At 39.2% G+C, this 19,716-nt stretch overlaps 1 long non-coding RNA gene across 1 annotated transcript in view; it reads right to left on the reverse strand.

The window, feature by feature from the left end:
- LOC144074896 (uncharacterized) overlaps nt 1–19,716 on the reverse strand; it is a 41,455-nt gene that overhangs the window by 10,178 nt on the left and 11,561 nt on the right. The window contains exon 2 of the long non-coding RNA XR_013300408.1: nt 17,583–17,663. This is a non-coding gene — a long non-coding RNA (uncharacterized LOC144074896). The remainder of the gene's footprint in view (nt 1–17,582; nt 17,664–19,716) is intronic.

Consider the following 19,716-nt stretch of genomic DNA (forward strand, 5'->3'; position numbering starts at 1 on the left):
TCTCTGGTTCAAGGGGTGTGTGAACAGTGGTATGAAGGGGCGTATGGTGATATTTTAGACGATAATGGTGTTGGAGAGATTAGATGGTATCAGCATACCATGTTTGTTTTCAGCTGCTTAATTCTACAGATTGAGCAACTTCACAGAAACCTTTCATGCATCAACAATCTCAATTTTAGCTATTATTTTACTTCAACTTGCAGCTCTCACATTTGTGTGAAAATGCCATGAGAGATGAAATGTCAACGGTTCAAATTTATTGACTCCTGTGATTCTGGTTAACATAGTTCCAAAGGCCATATAAAATGACATGAGAGCAGTATTTTTCTTTATTCTGCCCCATAGTGAAGGCATTCTTAACTTTTTATATGGCACTTATTTAACTCATTTCCTGCTTTTGAGGGTGTTAGAAAGCTAATCCATTTGACCTCCAAGGGCTGGCAATCGTTCATTCAATGCTATACCTCAGTTAAAATGGACTGGATACCAAGCTATTTTTATGCGCAGTACAAAGATGAAAAGAGCCAAAAGATTGGATCTTGATCATCGTCAATGTCATTGAAAGAGATAATATTAATGGTGAAAGTTACAAATTAGGGTGGCACAATGGTAGAGTGGATAGCACATTGCCTTCAATGTTCTGAGTTTCGACCATCCTGTGTGGAGTTTGCATGTTCTCCCAAGCCTGCATGGGTCTGGAGGTATGAGTGTGAGTGTGAATGGCTGTTTATCGAAGTGTGCCCTATGATTGACTGGCAACCAATTTAGAGTGTCTCTCAGCTACTGCCCACAGTTGGTCGGGATAGTCTCCAGTACCCCCGCGATGCTCGTGTGGATAAGCAGTAAGTAAAATGAATGAACGAGTTACAAACTATGAATGAAAGCACTCCAAACATTTACAAAAAACAGCTTACAAAGACTCATACTTATTAAGTTACTGCTCTGATTAAATGACCACATTGGCAGACAGCTGGAGCTATAATCTCTTTTTTTCCCCACATAAAAAAATACTTTACATAATGCAGCCCACTATTTACTCATTCCATTCTCAGTGAACCTTTTTTCTGTTACTGTAATTTCACGCCAATCCCCCCACTTTTTTTCTTGGTTGGTGTGCGCAGTAGTCATATTTGTGAATGAAATGTCACTCAACCACCTAATCTACCAAAAACCTGCTGGACCACATTTAATCTGTCTTTCTGTTGGAAAACTGCAATCGCTAACATTCTAACTTTAAATACTTGCTTCTGGTCTGTCAATGCGTCTGTTCATCTGCCAAGACACTCATGCATACTTTTCCTCTCTCCCAAACTTCGTGCCTTGTACGTGAAAAAAACTGAGGCCACTTCTGTCGAGAGTTTTGTGTTGGCCATGTAGAGAGAAAAAAAAGCTATGGTAGGGGAAAGTGATCTCGGGCTCTTCTCTGACTCTGGGTGGGTTCTCCTGGGAAACACACAGCTCATACAATGGATAGAGGAGGCCTTTTGTTAGGTCTCTGGGAGCTGCAGGGCTTTCACTGGATCAAACGTGCGTGTGTGTGCATGTGCACGCTCTCAGCTGCTGCATTTCACTCACATTCACATGCTAGCACCCGGCAGGAAAAGACGGCACAAAGACAGCACAAACACACACACAGTCACACATTTTCACCCACACTTGCACGCTGAGACGCAGACTTTCATTATTTCCCTAAACTCGGCTTAACAAAGTTAACTTCTTCAATTTGTTTTCATACAGTTGTCAGGAGTGGAAATTTAAATTAGAAGGGGAGAAAGGAGACAATAGTGAAGGGACGTGGTTTAAGGCTTATCTGTATTGGTTTTAGTGTCAGTACATCCCAAGAGGTTTGTGCTGATAAAACAGAGAAATATTACTTTAGATTTATAACTATAATGGTGTATTTCACTTTTAAAAGTACTCTTTTGTGTACCATTTGACTTTTACATCTTGAAATACCTAATCTTGGCATCCCGGTGGACGAGTGGTTAGCACGCCGCCTCATAGTTATGGGGTCGAGGGTTCGATCCCAGGTCAGTCCTCACTGTGCGGTGTTTGGATGTTCTCCCCGGGCTTTTGTAGGCTTTCTCCGGGTACTCCGGTTTCCTCCCACATCCCCAAAACATGCAGGGTAGGCTGAGTAGGTATGAGTGCGGATGGTTGTTCGTCTCCTTGTGCCCTGGGATTAGCTGGCCACTGATTCAGGGTGTGCCTTGCCTGGTGCCTGAAGTCAGCCAGGATAGGCTCCAGCACCTCTCGATACTCTTATGAGGATAAGTGGTTCAGAAAATTGAATTGAATGAATGAATATAGGGCGGCACGGCAGGTGAGTGGTTAGCACGTCGGCCTCACACTGGGGGACCTGGTTTCAAATCCAGGTCGGTCCACCTGTGTGGAGTTTGCATGTTCTCCCCAGGCCTGCGTGGGTTTTCTCTGGGTACTCCGGTTTCCTCCCATATTCCAAAGACATGCATAGTAGGCTGATTGGACACTAAATGACCCCTAGGTATGAGTGTGAGCGTGAATGGTTGTTTGTCTTCTATATATATATATATATTCAATCTCATCTCAGTTTCTGAACCGCTTTATCCTCACTAGGGTCGTGGGGGGTGCTGGACATATATATATATATATATATATATATATATATATATATATATATATATATATATATATATATATATATATATATATATATATATATATATATATATACTTTTTTTCTGTTCACCCATAATAAGGTCATAAGAAAACCAAACTTCATGACTGTTTTTTGTGACAAAGAAGTATCTGTTCCAATCACTCTATCAGAGAAAAATCAGAGTTGTAGAAATAACTGGAAACTCAAGGGATCCATGACATTATGTTCTTCGCAAGTGTATGTAAAGTTTTGACCACAACTGTATATATAACAAGACATGAGTTTATGAAAGTTATTGTTGTTTTTTTTCTAACCGTTAGAATCTAACGGTTAGAATCTAACCCTTGAATACTGTACAAGAATATTATGGCAAAATAGTGTTTCATTATCAATCTGTGAAGAACATCCGTGTTGGGTTGGAGCTGCACTCACTTTGGTTTGTTTGGGAAAGCCTGTATTTTCTTCTTTGCATTGAATAGATCTTGCAACTACTTCAGTACGCCCCCTTTTCCAGTTCCCCAGTTTCGCACAGACCGCTTCCTCTTGGGTCTTGTGTCTCCACATCCTTGCCTCACTCCTACCCCCTCGACAACCCCCTCTCCTCCCAAGTCTCTGCCCTGCTTTCAACTCCAATTTTGGGCACAATGAAGTTGTTCTGGCTGACAGTTTGACCAGTAGAAATAAGTGTTGCTCAAGCCCGCTGTGTGGCCCTGGAGTGGGCCCATTCTCCCCCTTGCCAGCTCAGTTACCGAGCGCTTTGCTGGTGAAACGTGGAAGCTGCCCGTCCCCCACGCTCCCACCCTGACCCAAACAATTAGCCTCAAACTGCAATCAGGCTTGGTCCCACTTGACTTAATATTTTGTTTCCAATGGAATGGCCTCGTGGTGATTTTATCTATCTAGTGTCATTTACTCCGTTACATCACCTTTTGGAGGACGTGTCAGAAATAATTGTGTATCGGGGTCATCTGGATGGACAAAGCCTGCAGGCGTCGTTCTTATGTCGCGTCCAGTGAGCATCAACAACCTTTACTTTCTGTCACCACCCTCTGTTTCCTTTCTGGTTTTCTGCCTTTGTGCTTTAGTAGTAACTGAAAAAGATGGAGCGACTTCGCAAAGACTCACAAATAGACGGCGCATGAGAAAGTGGCTGGGAGAGGCCCTGATGGAGGGCACCATATGTCCAGGCGTTGAATATCAGTTGTCTGGCCCCCGGCGCGCCGCTGGACCACCATAACTTAGTTTGTCTTCAGGACAAAGTTTGGTCCAAGCTTGGCTGGCTTCATTAGGAAGCTATTCTCTGCAGCCAATGAAGCTCAACAGACCTCCAACAAAGGAGCTAATCACACCCACTGCTGCTACTCCCTTTTAGCCCGTCTCCCTCCTTCCTGCTCAGCCTCACCTTTACAAAAATCGCTCTCTACGATTTCTATGCAGTGTAACTCTCGACTAAGTAGAAAGCAAAATAACCCCTTTATTCAATACCAACAATAGTGCAGAAAAAAGGTTAACAGCACAGTAGAGAAGCAATCAGTTGCAATTATAAAGGAAAATAGCAATCTGACAATATTTGTACAGCTACTAAATGATAGTGATTCTTCTGTAGGTCAACACCTGCAGCTATTTGTTTACATTAGTCTCACCTGACAGACAATATACTGTTGCAGACCAGCGTGATAGTGGGATGCAGTGCATTCAACACCCGCCTACCTACAATGCGCTGCTCCTGCTGCAGCCTGTGGGCACATTTGAGAGCAAAGGATGTGGTGCCTTGACAATGGAGAGCCCGGGGTGACTGAATACTTGAAATGACCTTGAACCTTCACTGTTCTTCTATCTAAGGGCTGGCAAGTATATTGCGTGTGTCTATATACGTGAGTTTACTCTAAGGAAATCTAGATGATTATTATTGATACTATTTATAGGTTTATTTTGTATAGAATCCGTAAGTTTAAATTGTAGGTCATTAGGCTGATCGGGTTGAGTACAGCAAGGAACTGCACATGTAGTCATTTACTCCACGAAACAGAGCATGGTGGTTTAAAAAGTGACTCCAGGGGGCCTGACATACTGAAGAGAGACCCATTGACTGGTAAAGGCCATGTCACTTGTTCCCGCATAAACGCCAGTAGCAAACCAGCTGTAGTCTACAATAGCAGCTGTGTAGGAAGCTTGATAACCTGGAGGACAACTGGAAGGGATGCCGAAGCATAAAGTTGCAATGCATGGTCAACAACATAGAACACTGACGGCGTAGTGTTTCATTCGCCTGACTTTGGTGTGGCTGAATACAAGTACTGTTTATCTCCATAACCTTTAACCTTCTGTTTTCTGTAAAGCGCCAATTGCCATCAGTGCATCACAAGAGGCTAAAATGAAAAATTCCCCCTTCAAAGAAAACATTACTATTCTTCTGTCACTTGCCTCTGCAAGACTTAAAACATCTAAACGCATGCAATCCACAGCAGTAGAATACAAACACTTCGAATGTATGAAAAATAGGTTTATCGTTTTCTTTTGAAAGGTCAAAACACTACCCACCACCCATCTGAGGCACTTTGAAGAGCAACAAAATACATCCGACAATGCACTCGACATCAAATAGATTTTACAGCTCCTTTGAATGTACATAGGGATGTGTCTTCCATTCATCTTGCATTATGCTGAAGTGGCTCTTCATTCCATGTTGTCCAACAAACCAGGAGGCTTGCACTTGTGCAACATTACTTACATGTGTTTGTGCTTATGTAGCTCGAAGTAGCATGGTTAGTTGTTGATACACAAATGCACATACATAGACAAAGTCACAAACTGGTAATATTTAGTACTATTTGTGGAGAAAGAATGAATTCCAAATATCATTCAAAGTGTGCAGGCAAGTCATGTAATTATGATGTGACTGAAATGCACAATGAAGCTCCCTTAGAGCCTATATTGTATGCATATTTTCCCTTCCCCTACAAAGCTTTACTTTAAATAACAGCAACATCGATTTGTGCCAGCATTTGTGAGGGCATAAGTCTTTGCCTTTTACACACTATAGATTGCTGCTATTATCTGGAGCTATTTTCCCAGATGACACATACAAATTGAGATAACACGGACGTAAACGGATAAAGACATTTCATCTAAATGCCATGTGAAAGGCTGATGGGACTTGTGGAAAATTTTGGTTCGCAATTGTCAGCATTTGTTCAACTTAAGTTGTCAAAGGACCTTTAGACCAGTCAGAATAGGTACCCATTGGTTGTCTTATTAGGTAGGTAGAATCTGTTAGAACTTGAGAGTTGTGGATTAACTCTTTTTGGGGCATTCATTTAAATACTCTGAAATAAAATAAATAAATATGACCCACAATTAATTGATAACTCATTAATTAGCAAATGAATCAACAACTATTTTAGTTAGCCAAGGATTTCTTTCAAGGTATTGTTGACCCCGAAATTGTCCAAATTTTAATTTTGAGCCCCTTAAAAGTCAATGTTTTCTTTTTTCTTTTCCATTTTTAATCCTTCACGTTTTTAAAGTAAAAAAGTCAATGAACAGCATTCATTTATTCATTAATTTAGCCTCACTCAGCTAACTATCGGCAACAGGCGGGGGACAACCCGAATTGATGGCCAGCCAATCATAGTTAATTCATTTAAATTTTCTATAAATAAAACCAAAATGGAGGACTAACAGGGCTGGCATTCATTCATTTCTAACCCTTCCAATTCAAGTAGAATTGGATGTTTATTGCCGTCAATCTCATCCAAAAAGAAAATATTTGGCCTCTCTCAATAAGTGTACTTGGATAATGCGATCTTTTAAAAAACAACACTCTATATCAGGGGTCCCCAAACTTTTTCTTGTGAGGGCCACATAACTTTTCCCTTCTCTGATGGGGGGCCGGTGTCAGTTTGTAACAGAAAAAGCCATGGAACATTAACTTTCTGTTGTGCCATGCACAATCTTCTCCCTTTGCTCTGAAGTTTATGCACGACACCACAACCGTCATTACAGAATCCCACGTCAACATTTTGCAGCACAGTGCTTGGTGGTGAATTTGGCAGTGGACTCGTAGCGGGGCGGTGAGACCCCTTTTTTCCAACTCCCGGTTCATGCGTCCCATTATTAGACCGCGAGTTTCGGCCACCATGCTAGGAGCCCCGTCAGTCGTGATACTAGCTAGCTTTGACCAGTCCAGGTCCAACTTCTCCATGGTTTGGCACACTTTGTCAAAAATATCCTCTCCCGTTGTAGTCCCTTTGAGACTTTGGAGGGCTGCCAGATCCTCGCAAATCTCAAAGTTTGCGCTAACTCCACGAATAAAAATGAGCAGTTGCGCTGTGTCTTGCACGTCCGTGCTTTCATCCAGTGCTAATGAAAAAAAGTCAAATTATTTCGTCTTCTGCTGCAGCTGGGCATATACATTACTCCCGATTTCTTCAACGCGTCTGGTCATTGTACTCACCGACTGACTTACGGCATTAAATGCATCTTTTTTCTCGGGACACACCTCCTCCACGACAGTATCCATACATTTCTTAACAAACTCTCCGTCAGTGAAAGGCTTACCGCTGCTTGCTATCAATTTAGCAACCCAAAAGCTGGCCTGAACGGATGCCTGGTTCTGCTGAGATAGTAGTCCACTTTTTCGCTTTGAGAGTTTGTCTGCTCGTATTTGGCCTTGCAATCTATCGTACTTGTCTTTGTGACGGGATTCATAGTGTCGGCAAAGATTGTATTCTTTGAATACCGCCACCGTCTCTTGACAAATGAGACAAACAGCCTTTTCTTTGCATTGAACAAAAAAATAATCGTTTGTCCACTCCAGGTTAAATATCCTGCATTCTGAATCAATTTTTCTCTCACCTAACTTTTTCGCTATTATTCCGTTCTCAAACAGGTTGCAGTTTTAATATGCTTGAATAGTCCGCGATGGTCCCAGGGCTCCGCTTTCACCTGCGATCGTCCAGATGTCTCGGTAACACTGCTCGTGCATGCAACGGTGGACGTGCCCGCATGCATCAAAGGGAAACACTCTCCCCGTGCGTGTCACCAAAGAAGCAATGCGAAGCCCCGCTTCACTGGGATGATTTGTGGGCTCAGCAGGGGTGCAATGAACCAAACACAAGATTAAAATGTCCCAGTCTTCAAGGCCAAATAGGAAAAAAATTCCGATAGCGTCTCTGGTATTGTTCAGAGGGCCGGTCCAAATGTGCCGGCGGGCCGTATCCGGCCCGCGGGCCGTAGTTTGGTGACCCCTGCTCTATATGATGCAATTGTAATAGAACAAAAAAACTCACAATGGATACGTAGTTGACAGTATCGATCAAAATTAACAAATACTGTTTCACCAGATTATTGCGTAGCCATTCTTAAATATTCTACATGGATCTTGGGTCCGATTTCCGAGGAATTTATCAGTGAGCAATTGTTTTGGGGCCTGGCATTTAGTGTGGGAAGATGGCACTTGTGTGGGTCACTCAATTCTACTCTGAATGGACCCGAAGCAACAAACCCCAAAAAGAAAAAAAATCCCCAAGTTGAAATAGTCTTCTTTTTGCTAATTGATTGCTTCTACTAATGTGAGGTTAATGTATTCTATTGTGAGCATTCTTTGCCCGTGTTCATTAAGCCAGGAAGCAGGGAAATCTTTTCCTTTTGTCTTGTTGTTGCACCCCCTTCTGCCTCTCACCCCCACCCTGGCCTCTTTTTCTTACTGACATTCTCCCTCTTTGTAGGAGAAGGTGATGGCACGACGGGCAAAGCATCCCTCACCATCCCGAATGCAGACGCAGTGACGAACAAAGGACCGAAGGGCGGATGTGGATGGAAAAAAGATGATAAAAGAAGAAACAAACGGGAATGAGCAGAAGAACGCATCTTTCCCCTTTCCTCCATTTTTTTCCTTTTCCAACGCCTCCTATTACACCCTCCTCCCTCTGCCAGCTACATACGCACTTGCGCACTTTGACGTCCCTTCTTGCCCCATTTTCACCCAACTCCCTTCAGTTCTTCTGTGATGCTCCTCCTAATGAGAGCTGGCGGGACAATGGCAGCATTGTTGGCCGTGTTTGGAGAGCCGGCACTGAAACAATCGCTATTTACCCAAGCATCAACACAACCCGAAAGCACTCCTTCATTACTGCAAGGCCAAGTCTGATTGTTTTTTTTCCCCAAGAGTGCTACAATGTAACACAAGGAATACTCTTCATCAATCATTTGAAGTAATTTTACTTCTGTTGTTTGAGATCAAAAGTGCTCCTTTATTTTTTTTGCATATCTATATATTTACTTAAAGTCATTGAGGTTTATTGCTTCAACAAGCAATCTGTGCATAGTGACCAGCCATGTTTGTACACTTTGGGACATTTCATTTCCAACCATACAAAGAAAATGCTTGAGTTTGATTTAGACTCTCATTGAGGTGCGACTACTGTTTCTAATATGTCAGCTGAATTTTTGACAAGTTAAATAAGACATTTTAGATAGAATAGCAGGCCAAAAATAAGTTTATGTAGAGTGTTCTGAAGAGCAATGAGTCGAACCTGCCAATTTCACAAGAATAAACTTGATCCTTTTAAAACATTTGAGTGACTCGGCCTAAACCCCAAAAGGGCAAGTGAATATTTATAGTAACTATAAAAAAAAAACCTCACCAATTAAGTGTGGTCTATACATGACCCATTTAGTGGTGTTCAGATCTTTGGATACTAGGTCATGCTTACAATTCATTTGATTCATAAAAAAAATGAATAAAGAACATTAGATTATTATTTCTAATTTACTCATTGTTTGCCATAACAGCAACTTTAGTCCAATTCATTATGATTTTATTTAGTATGTTTGAATATTTTCCAAGTTTGAAAGAAATTATTCAAACAAAAAGCCAATTGGCTGCTATTGATGGGGATATGTCCCTTCTATTTTTACAGTTTTTTTTCTTTTCAATTCTGAACTCAATTTAATTAAAAAATAATAATTTGGATTTTTTTTTTAATAAGGCTGCAGTTTGTGGAGCTGGATATTCAAACCATTTAGAGGTTTTCTTTTTTTAAGTGAATAATTTGGCTGCCATTGAAAATGAGCACTGGAAGATGAGCTGCCTCAATATATGACAATGAATTAGATGAGTGCTCTATAAATGAAGAAAAATACCTCGTATAAAAATCCTTGTGTAAATGATGCTTGCTCAAAGTATTTAATTATGAAAGTCACACATTAATTAGACCTTTGACGATAGCTGAAAATATTGTTTAAAGACAAAAATGGCAACAACCATTTTGTGACATCAGTTAGAACCACACACAGACTCAAACACAGGTGCTTTGGATAATGGCTATTAACGACATCACGATGGGTAGTCGGCAATCTGGGAAACTCGGATTTGATTGGCTAAAATCAAATATTTGCCCACACAAAAGGCGGTCACTTCCTGGCTTTTATTTATTCATTAATTCCTTGTCCCTATTGCTAATCCTGATAAAGGTTGCAGGGGGTGCTGGAGCCTATCCAAGCTAACCACGCGCATCAGGCAGGGGGCACCCTGAAATGGTGGCTAGCCAATCACAGGGCACAAGGTGACAAAGGACAATCATTCACATGGCTATTATTTAGATTTTTCTCAATTATAACACATGAAAAATAACATTATTTTTTTCAATTGAATAAAAATTTCCACTGACCACCTGTCCCTTTAAAGTGTTTGACATATTATTAATCACATATTTATCATGAATTCATATTGTCTATCACAAATTTCAGGAGTTACGGGATGGTTATTGTGCTGTTAAAATAGTGTCAATTGAGTTAATGTGTGTCTCTACAGAAAATTATGACATTGCTGATCCAAGACGGAGCTAATTTCTTTGTTTAAATTCCCCCGCTAGGTTTAAACAACCTGCAGGCCGGGGCAGTGTGACTGACTGTGAGAAATAAGAGGAAATTCTCTTGCGTGATAGCCTCAGATCATATAAAAGAAATAAAAAAAAGATGGAGGCATGGAGGGAGTGTTATCAAACGGATGCTTGTGGCGGAGACATAGTGAATCAGTGGATTGACAGCTCTTTCACTCAGCTGCCTTCCTCAGCTGCTATGGCTTCTCGTGGAAATATGCTTGCAGCTCTATGCAAAGCAGCATCATGAATATGCGCAATTAGGTGGGACGGCTGTAATTTTTCTGGGTTATGGGATGTGACGTGTGCGAGGCAGAAGCATACATCAGCATAAATACGAATGACAAATGCAGCTTCCTCTCCTCTGCCATAAGGTTTTTTACACATTACAACACAGTTGGCTTTTAAATACATATACAAATATGTGCAAAAAGGAATCAATGAGATACTTTTATATGGTACTGCATTCAGATTGAAGATAAATTGTAACAATTGGGAGTTTATGAGAGCACAGAGATTGGAGTTTGTTATAACCTTGTTCTTTAAAATCATACATTAAGATAGGTACCAAGAGTGCATCTTTTAAAACAAGAACAGATGAAGTTTGTTAAAGAAAACTAAAGCTTAGAAAAAATATAGTAAAAAGAAACTTTATACTCCCTTCTTCCCTCAAATAAGGTAACCATAAAACATGAAACACGTCTTTGACTGATACGAACTACATACTAGTAACACACACACACACACACACACACACACACACACACTCACACACACACACACACACACAATAATGAGGCTGGGGTGTGGTTATTGAAATGAAATATTGAGTGGAAAAAAATGAGATTAGTAGGAGCTAATTTATATTTTAATAAAGGGGCAATGACTTTGTCATACAAGGCCTGGTATATCTGAATATATTTCAATTAGTAACTAAAATCATCTTTTGAAACTGGATATAATTTTTAATCGGGTTATCTTTGGCTGATATTTACATTATTTTGGGTTTATTAACCAATATAACTTATTACCTGCTGTCCACCAGCGAATACTCGCTGCAAGCCCTCCCAATCAAAATAGATTGGACGTCTAGTAAACTCATAGGCAGATACTCAATTCCAAAAATAGGAATTTTAAAATCAAAACCTTTAGTGTGTTATTGGATGCCAAAACCAGATTAGATTTCTAATTTTAATTCATTTAATTATATTAATTGTTATTTTCTTATTATTCATACATTCATTTTGTTTACTGCTTATCATCGCAAGGGTCACAGGGGGTGCTGGAGCTTATCCAAGCAAACTATGGGCGCCAGGCAGGGGACACCCTGAATTGGTAGCCAGCCAACCGCAGGGCACAGGGAGATGGACAAACATTCATGCTCACACTTATGCCTGGGGGCAGTTTAGGGGGTTCAACCAGCCTTCTCAGTAAGTATGTAAATTTACATTCATTTTAAAAGACAGCATACTGGATATGGTGAATGTTAAACCAGTTCAACCCTCTAAATTACAGACTGTGAGTGAACATTTTGCATGTGCACATACCAAGAAGAAAACCCACGCAAGCCCAGGGAGAAAATGAAACTCCACACAGTGAATTGCAACCAGCTAACTCAATCCCTAAACATTTCATCAGCCCAGAGACATTAAAAGCACAATCGAAGAATGTGCATACCAACAAACTTGAACCCTACATGTCCGCAATTTATTAATGTAAACATTCCTGCTGCAAAACATTATCATTATATGAGCTCGATGCATATACCTGCCTAGAATATACCAGCCAATTTATTCTTTCAAGCGGGGTTTTGAGACTTCCATCCAGGTGGTCAAATACACACACACTATTCATATTAATGTGATGTTCGTGTATGTGGACACAATGCCTTAATAATGGTGTATGTGTGCTTTTGTTTTTTTGTTTTTTAATTACCAAAAAATGCCATTTAATCTTTTAAGTAGTAGGTGAACCATTGACAAGGGAGCAAACACAGAGATGGACATTCTACATGTAAATATATATGTTTAGTGCTTATATTTATATATATATGTATGACATTTTTTGATATTTTTATATAACAGTGTATTGATATATATTTGACAATGTTGATCAAATTTAGGCATCATCCTATACAGCTCTGACAGTCCAGTGATCTGAAATGCCCCAATCCCAAATCTGGCAAGGTAGACCTTCCCCTAAGACACCAATTTTCAAGAAAAGAGGTTAAATGCACACCATATACGCATATGTGTGCCGGTAATAATAACCTTGAGATTTTGCCGCCAACCCAAACGTGCATCAGAGTTAATGAGAACGCATCAGCGAATCTCCCTCCTCTGCATTGTTGCCAAATACTCAGGACACTTTTTTTTGGCAGGGTATTGAATTACTAAGCATTCATTTTTGTATGTGCTTTAGGATTGGATTCAGATGAACCTTTAGAGGAGCTGAACGTATGAATGCACAATAGGGATAGGCAGATGGGAACAGGGACACTGACAAAAGCATCTATTAATAATTGGATCATATTCCTACACACACACACATGAATATATCAATGCATGTGCACGTTCTACACACTTTTCCAGCCCTTCACAGGGAGCCAATTTATAGATACTGTACAGAAGCTACCCTCAGCAACCCTCATCTCTCTCATTGCCATGCCCCTGTCCCCCCGTACACACACGCAGTGGCACCCTGCTAAACATACCGAAGGATGACACATCGCTCATAGCACCCAGGAAATTAACTTGACATTTGATGCAGACAGAAAATATATTTCAGTGGGGGTGGAGAGGCAAAAAAAAACAAAAAAAAAACAAAGTGTACCAAAGCAGACAGCATAAACCCATCCCTTGTTCATCTATCCCCACCCCCCGTTAAACCCAGTTTGGGGGGTGGTTTGAATAGGGATTGCAGCAATCTGCAATGCAGACGTCACTGGGTGCCCATGGAAAATGAGCTTCATCTTTTGCCTGTCCTTCATAGTGTATGCTGTCTGTCCCCCTTTGTTTCCATCTTTTATGATTCCTGCATGCGTTCCATTTTCATATCCACTTCCCCTCCCCTTCCTCTTGGTGCTTTTCTATTAAGAGGCGGGTTGGAAAAGCAAACGAAAGATGGAGAGCCCCCGTGCGAGGAGGATTTTGCAGTTTACTTTCAACTCAATTGCTGCCATTGACGGTTCTAGACGTGAACAAATGTTCACGTGCCCCCTCCCACTGAAAAAGGATTGGATGTCTAGTGCCGTCAATGGCACTGAAAGATAAAACACCACAGCCAATTTTGCCAGTTTAAATGAATTGGATGCAGTTAATTAGGCTGGTGAGGCATGCAGCTTTTGTGGAAACTCGTGTGAAGAAACTTGATTAATATGAAATATTATGTTTATATGTTCCCAAGAACTATTTATTAAAAATTCTAAAATCTCAGTTTTAACAATTTGGGAAGTTTCGGAACTATAAATAGAAGCAAAGACATCTTAAATGAGCTGAGTATTTTTTAATTGGAAAAGTGAAGGCAAAAGGAATCGTGTGAAATAAACTGTTTCAGGGAAAAATGCGGAGCAGTCTCTAATTGGAATTTTACCTTTCATTTTATCATGTAATTTTGGGGATGTGTTTGTGTGTGTTTTTTGGCCTGACATGAAATATTTTCAAATTGTTTTAAATTATTAGAATGAATTGAGATATGTCTAAGATTGAGTGTAAGCAAATAGTAATAGTAGTAATAACAATAATAACATCATTTTTGTGTAGAATACTTTGATCTATATACATTATTTCAGTAATCGGTGAAAATGAAGATGCTTTAAATATACATATTACCTTAGCATATTGGAGCACCAATAATTGCTGCTCCTTCTCTCCTACATATCAAGGTCCACATACAAATTATAATGCCAGTAGATGTGAAAATACAACACGACGTGGTTGTGCATAATCTGTTAAGATTAACGATCACACTCTGGGCCTTTCAGTAGCCTCGGCAAGGAGCCCAAACACTGACGAATGGTGCCGGCTGCAATTAATGCATCATTACGCAGTGCTGGAGTTTACACCTCATATACAAAGAAGAACACGCAGCAGGAGCGCTGAGGAGCCTGCTTCTGTCACATTAGACATGCGGAAATGTTAACATCATAACACACAATTGCCAGTGTTTTCTCTGTGACCGCACCCTCCTTTTACTCACAATTGTGATAGAGTGTGTGGAGATTCAGATATTGTGATTAAATAAGAAAGCAATCATTTTATTATTCTTTCTGATAGGAATTGCCTAATTGTAGAATTTTGTGGAAAAATAAAATATTCATAATAAAATTCACTTCACACAGAGCAACAGTGTTGTATTATGACTCAATAAAAATGAGGGTGTATTATTCATCACTAATATAAACCGACATTTAGAAACATAAATAGACTGTACATTCTGCCTTGATGAAAATCAGTATTCCTGCTGTTTATATATTTTTAATAAAGAGAGAATATTCCAGTAAAAATGTATATGGGTGCATTTTTATTTGACTGCAGGCTTGCAGAAATGAAGGCGATTATTTGCGTCAGCTTTGTGTTGTCAACATATTGCATCATCCTAGTAGTATTCTATTAGCTTTTTCGTCATCTTACAATTCATGGTAAAAAAAAAAATCCCATTGTGAATTGTTTATTAATGCATCGTTAGAAAGAATGAGACCTGGCTGTTCTCTCGACATAGGTTTGTCCTACACCTTGTGTACAAAGTCACCAGCATCCCTCTCTGCATGTGCAAACTCCTCCCCCATTGCTACTTCTTGCTGTTGGTGATTTGCATTCATTTGCATGATTTCACAATGTGCATATCCTTTGTTCTGCTTGTGTGGTGATGCACAAGAAACCCACCTCGCGATGTTATGCAGTCTGCTAAAATCTGCCTGGATTTGAGGATTGTGTTTGTTCGACGCTGTTGGGTCTGCCTTAATTGAACATTTTCACTAAACCTACAGTTGTTGGCTTAAAAAAAAACAATATAGTGTATAAGGAAGAATTTGGATATGGATGCTTTACTACAGGTTTCACTGTATGTAATTGACATTGTGTTATCGCTAAGAGGCATGAGCATTTGCAGCATGCAGCATGGCTAAAGGACTTCATCCAAGCATGAAATGTGGACTTACCTTGCAAAGAAATAGGGGAACTATGAATGGCAAATAAAGCATTTCACCCCCCAAAATTTGTCTGCTTGCTTTCATAACTAAATGTTCATACTATTTCCCCCTCTTTTTGACTATAGTAATCGCCCACCATATGGTGACAGTTCTTGTTCTCTGGTGTTGTTTGTTTTGTCCATACAAATGCTAAATAAAAATGTCAAAGCTTGGTTTTGATGGTCCTTACTTGGCAGGAGATGGTGGTGTTCAGCTATTTATATGCACATAAGTGATATATTGAAAAATAGGTGTAATTTAAAAAATGAATTATTTAGGGCATTGGTATTTCTTATTTTTGATTTACTCACATTTAAGTCACCCAATACTATTTTTTTTCTGAATGAATCTTAGTGAAAGACTGAATCAAAAAACAAAAATAATGTTATTTAATGGGTATTGATTTACATTGATTCATTTTCTCAACCACTTATCTTCACAAGGGTTGCGGAGGGTGTTGGAGTCGATCCCAGCTAACCATGGGTACCAGGCAGGCGACACCCCTGAATTGGTGGCCAGCCAATCACGTGGCAGATTTTTTTTTTACAAAATGCAAAATCTAAAAAAAAATCAGACATCCTCTTGTAGCATACTGTATTCTTCTTTGAAATTGCCATGATAAAGATGCCCTTTCATTAGCTATTAGTGGTGTGGTGGCCAACGGCGGAGTCTGGCCAAAAAAATTCCTTTTCTGTGCATTTTCTCCTGCACCATAGTAGTACTGGTTCAGCGCTGAGTTCCAGAAGCTCTAACACGCTGATTCTTGAGTTTTTCTTAGGGTGCTTAATGCAGCTTTATCAGGAAGTTATAGTTCGAGTGAAATTGTTGTGTTTACGTGCGTGTTTATGTATGTTTACTCAGCTGCCAAACATGTCCTATTGGTTTTTTTATTTCGTAACCTTGATTGTGAAGATTCATCTGTGTGTGCAACTTTTCCTATTGTATGTGAACTATGAATGCAAAACTTGTGTATTTTACCTGAGTGCATTTAATTCAGAATTGCTTGTATTGTTACACAAAAAGTGCCTAAAGTCACTTTAACAAATAAAGTCGCCCATTGTTAGAACCAAAGCAATATTTGTCGTGACATTTATGTGATTTTCCACTTCTGAGTTAAATAAAAATAAATGTGTAATAATGATGGACAGGCATAATTGAAAACCAAGTATGTCCTCCACAGGACATAAATGAGACCAATTAGTGTTGGCTTTCCACAGCTGGAGGGAATGCTTTTGAAACTGCAGATTTGAGCGTGTGGGTTTTGTGTTGTTAAATTAATGCTAAGAAAATGGACCGATATTTTATTTGTTTTCACCACACCAATAAATAGAAACTATGGCGAGCTTAGAAGTGGTCACGGGATGTTCCCACAATCACAGCCGAGCAACTGTTTTTATGTCGGATACTGTCTCCTCTGGACCACAACTAACATCTCTGACTATATCTTACACACATGGTCAAGCACAAATAACACTCATCGGCAGAGACGGTGACACAATTGAAAAAAAAGAAAAATGTGTCCGTTTGTTTTATCCTATTATCATTTTGAAGAGTTTAAGATTGGTATTTTGAATACTTTTACTAGTGGATCTGCTTTTCTCTAATTTACAGGAAAGGTCGGAATAAACTTAATGAAATGCAGTTTGGGGAGAAAATTTGGAAGATGGCATATATAGAGTAAACACTGAATATTGCTTTACATAAAACATAAACACACATTCATGCACACATCTATTTTATTGATTTATTTTTTCATGTTAGTGTTGTTGCACCTTCTTTTGGAACTAAAGCATTTGATCCTAAGTATGAATGTGGTTTTAATTAATATAATCACATTCACAAACCCTCTTAAATTTGGATAGATTTAGCTTACCTCTAACTGCTCCATTGAAAACAAAAGAAATCCCAAACATCACATCCATGTTCTCTTCTGCACAGCTCCAGGTCTTCATCACTGAAGAAATGACAGAAAAAAAATATTTTAACAGGAGAAAACATTTACAATGTCAAAGCAAAATTTAGCCAAGGTAATAGTAGATTATATGAATGGATTTCAAAAGTTCACATTTGCATATGTCCATGTTTATTGATACGGTTCTTTTTCAGGGATTCAATTTGGGGTACTCCGTTACTGTCAATCATGGTGATAATTTTTTAAATTTTAAATGTTTATAGTTGCCAAAATAGATCATTTTTTACATCATTCTTCAGAATTCTCATGTTTTATCTTGGTAGCCTGTGGAAAAAACTCCATACTTTACATGTAGTTGCGATGCAAGTGGTTCACTTTGTTGTGTGGTTAGTGGTGGCTTGTTGCAAAATTTGGGGAAGATTCCCACCAAAAAGAACCGCAAAAAACAAAACAACCAACTTAATTGAATAACTGCTCGAAAAAGACGCTGTCAGATCAGCATACCTGGATAATATGGCACTTTTCCACATGAGAAATGTTGTTCAAAGTACTTTAGAATAACTACATTTTATAATCTTACGTGGCTGCCAACTTTTCTCTGTCAAATGCAAATACATTTACATTATTGTCATTGTAGCTTTTTTTATAACAATTTGGTGGCTTTCATCGTAGTAAGAACACATTATATAAAATATGTCTATGTCTCAATATGTCTGCATTTTAATATGCAGAAATAGGTCATAGGATATAAATAATTCTAGGGGTCTGAATGACTTTTATTTTGTCGTCAATATGTATTTGAAGCTTTCCTTTAAATCTCAAGTGTTTTTACATCGGAAATTACTTATGTCTTCACTGCCTGCCTGATTGTGGCATCTTGCCCCCAACCAACTGCGCATGTGCCGAAACTGTCATAGCAACCAGTGAATTAATAAATTATGCAAAAATATATTTGTTCATACATCTTCCTCTAAAATAATAAACACACCACACACCTTTTATTTACTAGTTGTGTCACATTTTATTCATATCTTATTTTGTCAAATACAACCCTCATAACAAAAGAAGTGAAATTCCAAACTGTGATGAGCAAAGAACTCAATACATGACACAGATCCTGACAGATATCTTTATCTGAAAATATTCTCCTCATTCCCCAGTGTAATGTTCTACTTGTGGGCCGACCGCTCAGTATGTGCATGTGTATAGCCCTAAGGCAGGGTTTTAGGGCGTACTCCTGCCCTATCTTCCTTCCATTTTCTCTCTTCATTCACTTTGTGGCTTGTGTGGCCCGTTTCATCCCATTGCAGTCCTTCCCTGCATTTTATGCACCTCGCACACTGTTTTAAAACCTCACTGTCCTGTGTCGACCTATGATTCTAAGCAAACATCAACGTGAAGATACATAGGATATAAAATTAGAGTTCATGTTTACATCTCGCAAACACAGAATAAGAAATGAAGAAGAACCAAACACCTGTTGTGACTATTATTAGTAAATAGTATGTGGCTTTCAGTGATTCATTATTCTTCAGGTCAAGTCCAGGTCTGCTTTGACATTCTGCTCCCCCTCCCGTGCCGCCTGTCTCATTTCCTTCCCAGTAACAATCCATTAGCGTGCGCTCGGCTCAAACAAGCAGCCGTTTAATTATTGTCTCTTTGTTGGCAGCACGCCTGTACTGCCCATCATCATGGCAGAGGGGAGGTCTTACATTGATATTGTGCATGCAAAACATGACAACATGCACACACGGATATACAGTGACTTGCACCTAATCCTTTATAGGGCATTCATTTACAGTATATAATTGACCGCCATTGAAGACACTTGGCATCCAATCCAATGTGACTAGTAGAATCTTCCAGCAACCATTCAAAGCAATGAGTTAAATGATACTATGAAAACAACTTTATTTGTGGTCATAACACGATTTTTATAGATTTTAATACTATTATTTTTGTTTTGATTAGAATTTCTTAATTTAAATAAATAGAAATATATAATGATTAATAATAATAAAAAATAATATATGATTTTTGATTTAAGCTTTCATATACATCATACACAGTAGACATCATATTTTGGTTAAATAGA

Source organism: Stigmatopora argus, chromosome 5 (assembly GCF_051989625.1).
Source record: "Stigmatopora argus isolate UIUO_Sarg chromosome 5, RoL_Sarg_1.0, whole genome shotgun sequence".
Lineage (NCBI taxonomy): Eukaryota > Metazoa > Chordata > Actinopteri > Syngnathiformes > Syngnathidae > Stigmatopora > Stigmatopora argus.